We start from the raw sequence: 6,579 nt of genomic DNA on the forward strand, positions 1-6,579 counted from the left end.
GTCTCTTCTAACTCCTGGGGTCTTGAGTCCAGAAAGGGTTAAAATCTAATGGTGGATCCCACTGTCAGCACCGGATTTAAGGTGGTGTGGATGGTTGCCCCACACAGGGCACTAAGCGGAGGGGGTGCAAAATTGAGAAGACCCATAACTGAGCAAGATCAAGGGGAAGGGGAAGCAATTTTGTCCTTGCTATATTACCAAAGATTACCAAAGTTCGCCCCTGCCACTGTTGAACTAGCCAGGCAAGATTCTTGGTAAGTTAATGGCCCTAAGTATGGTTGTTAGTATTTCTGTGTGATTCCAAGGCACTAACGTTGGGAGAAGCAAGATGTTTTTGGCGTGTTAATGCTGTGAGTATGATAGGCTCAGGTTGCATTTATGTGTAAGTAAACCATACATCATAAAGACATGTCTGCCATCCCTCATTCCAAGGAAACCGAACCCTAGCCTAGAACCTCTGGTATCACATCGCTTGGAGATCGGAGTGGCACACGGCAATATGTTTGTTTCCTGATTCTCTGCATTTGCATCAACGCCCCAAAGCCCAGTTTAGAATATCTCTGGAATCTGGTTGGCAAAACAGCCTTGTGCTCTGCCTAGATTTGGAGCAACGTTTTCTGTGTGTAGTTGTGCCAGCCAGCACGTTAAAAGATAAATCTAGTTAGATGCATAAGTAAATACAGAGGATTAAGAGATCAATCCTGATCAGTCCTGTCCATTGCGTAGAGCCAAGTGTGAAAGGCAGGTCCAGTTTGTGGGCACTGCACTCTTACACGGCACAGAAGCTACCTAATAATCTCTGGCTTCCCTTAAAAGAGCTGCCATCTGTGTAAAGGAAATGTAGCAAAGTGGGTAAGAATAAGATCGGTCAGAGTTGAAATTCTTGAATGTTGTTCCTAGCTTCTGATTAGGATCTCGATTATTATCCCCCAAGTAAAAGGCTCCTGTGGCTATGGCTGCCATTGACATCTATAATCCTTTCAATTTAATTTATTTTAATGAGGCTCCTATAATTGGGATGGGACGTGGGTGGCGCTGTGGTCTAAACCACTGAGCCTAGAAATGTTCAGGATGGTGAGGCCTTCCATCTGCTCACAGGTATACCATGCTGCTTGCTGTTCAAGTTTCACAAAGTTCAGGAGGGTGTTTACCTTCAGGAAACCCATGTGACTAAGGAATGGAAGCTGTGATTTTTTAAAAAACCAACCATCTATCTATCTAGATAAAAATAGGAGCCTTCTATACTAGGATGAAATCATAGACCAGGGTAGGCAAGCTAAGGCCCGGGGGCCGGATCTGGCCCAATCGCCTTCTCAGTCCGGCCTGCGGACTGTCCAGGAATCAGCGTGTTTTTACATGAGTAGAATGTGTGCTTTTATTTAAAATGCACCTCTGGGTTATTTGTGGGGCATAGGAATTTGTTCATTTTATTTTTTTTCAAATATAGTCCGGCCCCCCACATGGTCTGAGGGACAGTGGACTGGCCCATGGCTGAAAAAGGTTGCTGACCCCTGTCATAGACCTACAGTGTGGGAAGAAAGCTTTTTAGCACAGTGTCTTTTTCCATAGCCATTTATTCTAATTTAAAAACAATAACTCACCCAGATATAACTTGAAAGCCTACACACCACATTATGATTCTAGGATGTTCCTAAAAATATATTACTTTACTATCCCCAAAGGCACAGGTGACTATCAACATACAACGTGATACCTGGCTGCGGGGGTGGGTTATAATCCCATTGCTTGGCTTTTCTCCACTTTTCCCATAACCAGTTTAACCAGCAGAGTCAGTTACTTTAGCATCTTTTGACTGCTTTTAGCCTATGAGTCACCACACTCTGCTGTGATGTAAATCTGAAGAGGGGGAAAATCATGGTTAAGCAACTCGAAATCAAAAAATCGTGTTTTTTGGCGTTTTTGTGTCCTGGAAATATGGTTTTGTGCTCTAATTTAAATAAAATACTGGTGCATTCTAGCCACAGCACAATATTTATATGAACAACTTTTTTTTTGCTGTTATTAAAAACATCATGTTACTTCTGCATGTCATGAATTGGATGGGCCTATAATAAATACATGTCAGGTTGTGTGTGTGTGTTTTACTGAGGTTTAATAAGCCAAAGTTTCAGGCAAAGTGGTCGGTGATTTGGAGAGAGGGTGGTAAGGATTTTCTGGCTGAGATTGTTCCCCCCCCCCAACTGTCCAGTTCCCAGGATTTATGAGGAGAGGAAATGACCACCAAAGCAGTTTTCAGGGGTTGCATCCATGCATTTCAAGAGGATGTGCAACAGAACATTCTCTCCCCATGGGCCCTGCAGGGCCCTCCAAATCTCTCCAAATAAACCTGGGGAAATAAAATACTAACAATAAACATAACATCTAACCAGTAATGTATTTTATTTTTTTATAAAAATTTTATTGGATTTTCACATTTTATAAACACAAACACACAGAAAAGACAAAAACAAAACATGTATAATTTCATATCCTTACTTTCTTAACCCAACTTCCTGACTTCCCCCCACCCCCCCTTCATACATCCTAGTTCAAATAGTTAGCTCAGCAAGTTCTTATCTCTCATCCTTTACATATTATTGTTGGCTTTTTTTAAAAAAAAATAGTTCTTATTACTTGGCCAAATTTTACTTATCCAATTTTACTTATCCCCAGCAGAGCCGATTCCCTCCGGAGCTCAGAGGGAATCCGCCATTAGCCGATCGCGCTAACCCGGAAGTCCAGCTAACCAGTAATGTAATGGCAGGACCCAGTCCAGTACTAATGCCCCAAAAAGGCCTGTATAATGAAATGTATTTAGCTTGCAGTAAAAGCTCAGCAGAGGCAGCAGAAGTTGGGGACACCGACCTTCTCGCAGTAGACGTATTTGGGATTCTGAGAAAGTGTTTTGAGTGCCGGTAACAAAATGGTGGCCATGGGAGCATGCTATAAAGCAAGATGGCTGCCTTAGGGGCATAGCTTTACACAAAATGTGTGGCATGGTATAATAGCTGCCGTATCTAAAAGAGAACAACTGTGCGACAGAATCATAAATTGGTATGGGCAGCTACCCACCTCAGCTGCCTCATCAATGGGAATAAAGGCACGTGCACTAGCCACCACCATCCTTGCTCAGAGGGAAGAGCTCCCTGTACCGCTTCTCTGTTCAGAACAAGATGGAAGGTGTCCAATCCTGGCACCCAATGAAATGTAGCGATATCTGAGGAGGCATGTTCAACACGGGAGGGACTGATGCAGTGCGTACGGGAAACGAGGAGGAAGAGCAAACAATGATGCATTTTTGAAGGGATATTTCCTAAGACCTTTCGAGGGCTTCATAGGCAGAAGTGCCACCACAGAGAAGGCCCTTTATGAGATTGCCACTGGCAATGGTACAATGAAACTCTCACAAAAGTGTTTAGGACTGGGTTGTAAACACGTGAAAAGACTGTTGCAAACGTGAAAACACTGTGATTTTAAAAAATCAATTTTTTGTTGCTACACTCATAGTGGCGCAAATAATGCAAAATCCAGCATGGCTTTTCTAGAAATTGGCTGTTATTATATGCATCCACTTGAACACTCTTCATGGTGGTGCCTTCTGTCTGTATGCCTAATTAGGAAGATGCCAAGAGGGTAAGAGGGGTTTTTTTTCTTCCAGGATACAGGGATTGAGTTTGGGTGTGACAGCCTCCTGAAATCCACCTTTAGTCACGCCAGTTATGCTATTGTACACTTATGCAATGTCGAAAGAGCTTAATTATGCAAAAAGACAAGCAAGAGAGGACAGTCCCTGTACTCACAAACTGGGAAAGAAAAGGAACAGAGAAACGTTTGTTTGCACTTGCGTAGGTGAAACCATTATGCTTGCTGGATTCACACATATGTTTTTGAAATCCCCTGTTTCTAAGAAGACTGGTTCAATCTCCCAAAATGAAAACAGTCTGCAAATCTGAGTCTTAACAGATCAAATCGGAGATAAGAACTAAAGGCAGGCACATAGCACAGTGAAACAAAAATTCCTCCTCCCATGGCATGCCAGAATGCCAAGAAAGAATGGGAACATTCCCTTCCCAGGCAACGGAATTCCACAGTCTGGTTGTCCAAGGGCCCAGTACCCTGACAAGCAATGGTTCTTCAGGCTGTCATGTAGAGGCCCTTACCAGTCTTTAATCACAGCTGAGAGGAATTAAAACCTAGAACTTTATGCATGGAAAGCACAATCCTATCACTGAGCTATGGCCACCCCTTTCCTTTCAAATTCCATCCTGACTCTGGCCTTCCCTGACCTCCAAGTTATTTGCAAGTTCCTGCTGCTCTCGTTCAACCTTCTCTTTCCAACTAAGGTAGTAGTTAACTGATATTAGATATTCAGAACCTCTGATCAGAGCTCGCTGATCACTGTTGGATTCTGGAGTCGTAACACGTTTACATAACTCCAGCAGGCAGCTTTGACATAAATCTTGCAGCGAGTCTCATTCCACATAATGAAAAGCTTTGGCGGCATCAAGGGCTATAATATGCCAATGGATTCCTTGTTTTGTTGCAAATATAAATAGTGTTTAAAATTATCCGTGCAGAATATGCAACCTGCCTACGAGCTGTGTCCTAATCTTTTTACCATAGTGTTTGTCCAAAGGTCTGCATCCTGGTTAATTCAAATGAGTGACCTATAGGATCCCACAGCAATTTATACAGCAGTTTGGATCGCTATAATGTCTTTCTCAATACCCCATTTCCAAGATGGGGACCTTTGAAGTTCCTCACCTATTGTGGACACTCTCAGCGTGAAAAGTTTCTTTCAATATTTCCTCATGTTCTCCATCTGCTAATTTATGATACCAGGGCTGTGCGCATACACCATACATTTAAAGCACATTCTTTCCCTCAAAGAATTCTGGGCACTGTAGTTTGTTATGGGTTGCTGGAAATTGTAACTCTGTGAGGGCTAAACTACAGTGCCCATAATTCTTTAAGGGGGGGCATACTCTGAATGTGCTTTAAAGATATAATATGTACACAGACAAGGGGCTGCTTGTTAGAAGCAAGCTCAAATAATTTGTTAGCATGCCGGAACATATAATAACTCTCCTGTACTTTCCGCATTCCTCTCGTTGGATGTTCTGGGAAGTTCTATTATCAGCCTGGCCTCCGAATCCTCTTTGGCAATCTCCACAATTATTGATAATGAGCTTTCACCTCTGTCTGTTTGCATGGAGCTTATATGTCTTCTCCTCAACTAGTCATTACCCCATACTGTACTTTTTAGTGTATTTCCGCATCACTTTCCTAACAGCAAAAAGTCACTTGTGTGTGCACGTGTGTTTGTTGTGCTTAACCTGTTGCAATTAATCCACAAACCTCAATTTCCAGTGCATACTTCACGGTGAAGGTGTAACTAATCTACATTAAGGGATCCAAAGTATGCAGTGAAGTGATCCATTGTGGAGTGATCCAAAGTGCTGTGGAGCAGACCAAGGCCCACCAGTTCAATATCTTTGGCACATAGTTAGCCAGTGGGTCCAGCCCCTACCTTCTGCAATTGGTCTTACCTGCAGTCTTGTATAGCCCAAGATTGTGGCTGGGACCAGTTTTTCGTGGATTTGGGATGCCTCCTTGAAGCGGAAATGCTAGGGATTGTCCACCTGAGTCCCTGCGCATGCAAAACATATGGGCCAATACTTAGCTATGGCCCTTCCCTAGTAAGTACCAGGTTTGTGAGGCCGCATGGCAAAGAGCAAGAAGGTAATAATAATAATAATAATAATAATAATAATAATAATAATAACAATAATAATAATAACAATAAATTATTTATACTCCGCCCATCTGGCTGGGCTTCCCCAGCCATTCTGGGCGGCTTCCAAAAAAATATTAAAATACTGTAATACATCAAATATTAAAAGCTTCCCTAAACAGGGCTGCCTTCAGATGTCTTCTAAAAGTCTGGTAGTTGTTCTCTTTGACATCTGGTGGGAGGGCGTTCCACAGGGAGGGCGCCACTACCAAGAAGGCCCTCTGCCTGGTTCCCTGTAACTTGGCTTCTTGCAGTGAGGGAACCGCCAGAAGGCCCTCGGTGCTGGACCTCAGTGTCCGGGTAGAACGATGGGGGTGGAGACGCTCCTGCAGGTATACTGGGCCGAGGCCGTTTAGGGCTTTAAAGGTCAGCACCAACACTTTCAATTGTGCTCAGAAATGTACTGGGAGCCAATGTAGGTCTTTCAAGACCGGAGGTATATGGTCTCAGCGGCCACTCACAGTCACCAGTTTAGCTGCCGCATTCTGGATTAGTTGTAGTTTCCGGGTTACCTTCAAAGGTAGCCCTACGTAGAGCGCATTGCAGTAGTCCAAGCGGGAGATAACCAGAGCATGCACCACTCTGGCGAGGCAGTCCGCAGGCAGATAGGGTCTCAGCCTACGTACCAGATGGAGCTGGTAAACAGCTGCCCTGGACACAGATTTGACCTGTGCCTCCATGGACAGCTGTGAGTCCAAAATGACTCCCAGGCTGCGCACCTGGTCCTTCAGGAGCACAGTTACCCCATTCAGGACCAGGGAATCCTCCACACCTGCCCGCCTCCT

Source organism: Podarcis cretensis, assembly GCF_951804945.1.
Source record: "Podarcis cretensis genome assembly, chromosome: 2".
NCBI classification, from domain to species: Eukaryota; Metazoa; Chordata; class Lepidosauria; order Squamata; family Lacertidae; genus Podarcis; species Podarcis cretensis.